The sequence below is a fragment of the Tursiops truncatus genome, chromosome 13 (assembly GCF_011762595.2).
Source record: "Tursiops truncatus isolate mTurTru1 chromosome 13, mTurTru1.mat.Y, whole genome shotgun sequence".
Lineage (NCBI taxonomy): Eukaryota > Metazoa > Chordata > Mammalia > Artiodactyla > Delphinidae > Tursiops > Tursiops truncatus.
In genome coordinates, this window is record NC_047046.1 from 82,264,286 (window position 1) to 82,267,348 (window position 3,063).

A 3,063-nucleotide genomic window follows, 5' to 3' on the forward strand; every position below is an offset into this window, starting at 1 on the left:
AAAGGGGGTCAAAATAGGGAAGCTGGCCGTCATTAATCAAACCCTGACCAAGTCCTGATCTTTCCAGGACAGGTGCTGCCAAAGCTGTGGTTTGGTTTGCCAGGCTAGTTGCTGCTGAAGTTGTGGTCACGGGTCTGTTTGTCATGTCGACCTGCCCGTCGTCCATTTGTATATTCGCTGTCTGAGACTTGAGCTCAAGGACCTTGTCAATTTCCTACCTATTGTGCATTCCTCTCATCACATAGTAAATATTTAAAAACAACCCAAAATACTGAATGAACTAATTATGCACAGTTCTTTAATTGTCTGACTACGTGAGTATTGGGTCCTTATCAAACATATCATCCTAATTAATGTTTCCAGGAGAGTCACAAATTAATGTCTGCATTGAAGAACAATAATACTTTGTCCGGTTAAATACGGAAATGTTTTCAATTTTATGGGGTGTATGCGTGAAATTGTAATAATTTAAAGGACATTTGTTTGAACCTGATCCCTGAAGAATGATGCTGATGTGGAGGGGGTTATATGATGGGTGTGTAATGGCTCCCCAGCTGGAGCATCTTAATAACAGGTCTTCAGTATGGTTACCTTATTAATATCTCTCAGGTGCAGGCTTATGTTATTCACATATAATTATAGGAATAATTAAAAAACTGCAGTGTAAATGTGTGTTCAGCATAGAAGTATTGCTCTTTTTAATATTTACGGGACCTTCACGTACCGGCTGTGTCTGTCTTCCTGCAAGAAATCAAATTAAGTCAAAATCAAATCAGACGTTGCTTTGAGAACATGTCGCTAGATCCCATATGCCCCAAATACCTGTTTCATGGCTTTCAGGTAGTCTGATGAACTAAAAGGACAGTAGTTTCCTTCAGACAGAACATACTTCCTCCTGGGCTGTGCTTTTAAGTTCGACATTTGCTTAAATGATTTGTTTTCTTTTACACGTTACTCACATTACAAATTATTTTTGTCAAAATATTTCTTAGGGTGTTTAAAAAATGTTTCTTAGCTTAAATTTGTTGAGATTGATCCCAATCATTCAGGTTGAAATGAGCACTTTTCTGCAAGTTCTATACATCCGCTCTGAGTTTCTCCACTTCGCTACTTCATTTCCATGTTTCAGTCTACCATGCTAATTCCTCTTCCAGAGTGTTACAGATAAACTTCTTGAAAATGTCTAAATTACCTCTTTCTACTGCCAGCAGCTTTTGCTCTGCCAGTTGCATGCCAGTTATATTCTGTTGCTGCTAAGGTCACAAAAGAATTCTTCATGGCTCTCTCTCTCCATGAGTCAGATTTGGTCCAGATTTTGCTGGACCTTGCTGATCATCCTGTTACTCCGAAGACCTTTACCCCTCTGTGCCGCATGATGGTGGGAAGTTTCACATAAGAAAAAGAGGTTTATTCTTTAAATTACAGCAACTAAAACGAGTAAAGACTTTGTATATGGAATATGGGCTATCCAGTCTCAAAAGCTTATTAATATTTCTAGACTTAAGAGGCTGAAGAAAAATAGAAGCAGATAAAAAGAACAGAATGGAAGAAAGGAAGGAAGGAAGAGGGAGAGGTTGATGGAAGTCACATGAGAATACTTTTCCTAGATTCTTCTTGGAAGAGGACTAACTAGGACGGATGGCTGCAGAACTGATTAAAAATGCTTCCCATAGACAGGTTGGGGAAGAAATGGCAGGGGATACCATAAGTGGCTTGTTTTTAAGGGAGAGTGATGGGAAATGTTGTGGAGGGCTACAGAAATGCAGGGAGTGGCTGAATCCTAAGAGTTGAATCTTGAAATAAGCACTTGAATATTATCCTTTTTCAATAATTTCTAGGCAGATAAGTGGGAAGTAATATCTCATTATTATTTTCATTTACATTTTCCTGACTACTTGGGAGTTTAATATTGCCAAGGGGGAATGTCAGCGACATGGGCCTCTGATACATTAGCTTGGAAATGTAAGTTGTTACACTTTGCAAATAGCTCTTCAGTAATACACATTACAATTAAAAGTGTATTTACTTCAACCCAACAATTCTACTCCTGGGAATCTTTTCCACATAAATATCAGCACATGTACTTAAAGAACCATGTATTTATAGTAGCAAATAGAATGAAATTAATACCCATCATAGCGGAATAGCTGAATACATGATACATCTAGTGATGTTCAAAATATAAAAACAAAGGAATGTAGATTTATGTAAATATATCAAAATTAAATGTATGCATTTTTATTAAATTAAAAGAACTTTATGACAAAGCTGCTTATCAAGTAATGTTAGTGCAAATCATTCATCAAGTCATTCTACTAATCTCTAAATCACTCGTAGATTTTAAAAATAAATTGTTTACATATTTATTTGAGATAAATGTCCCTAATTAAATGCTTCCCTGCATTGGGATACAATTCGATACATGAAACTGTACTCACTCTTTTAATGATTCAATAGTAAATCAGTCGTCACTGGTCCCATCAAATTTTTCTCAAAATCAGCGGTGCTTCTCTCATCTTACGTTAACCTAGCAATTGTATTGAAACAGTTTGACCCTTTGATGTAACTTTTACGTTGAATACGTACGTTATCAACCTTATTCACAAACAGTAATGGAAATCTGCATTTAACTGGATAAATCATTAAGCACATACATGGTGAAATGTGAGACAGAGCAAACTCTCTTGCCAAGCTGCACCTCTGCCCCTAGCTTTGAGTAACCTTTGTGCGCTTTTGTTTCTTCATGTGCAAGATAAAGACCACGATAGCCTGCTTTCCTAGTTCTCAAATAAGGTAGTTTAACTGCAGCCTGGCTGAGAACGGTGTCCACATTAACTTAATACGAATGCTTGTGTCTGGTGGGCTATCTCTAGCTGTGAGCCACCTAGACGTCTTCAATGGAGAATGGAATTTAATAGGGAGAAGAATTCTCTGGCTTCCATGGCAACCTCCAAATACAGGAGGGGCCACCCTGCCAGAAGGACCTGTAGCACCCACTCACTTGCTTCACTTTTCCCTGCCAGCTTTCTTAGAGTCCAGAGGCACCCAATCATGTGTGACTGC

The 3,063-nt window shown here is 38.1% G+C and overlaps 1 long non-coding RNA gene across 1 annotated transcript; it reads right to left on the reverse strand.

Moving 5' to 3' along the window:
- Positions 1-580: 580 nt before the first annotated feature.
- On the reverse strand, positions 581-2,720 carry LOC141276273 (uncharacterized). Its single transcript, XR_012325545.1, has 3 exons — positions 2,439-2,720; positions 1,193-1,363; positions 581-741 (listed from the first exon to the last, which is right to left on the reverse strand). It is a non-coding gene; the product is annotated as an uncharacterized lncRNA (long non-coding RNA).
- Positions 2,721-3,063: the final 343 nt, after the last annotated feature.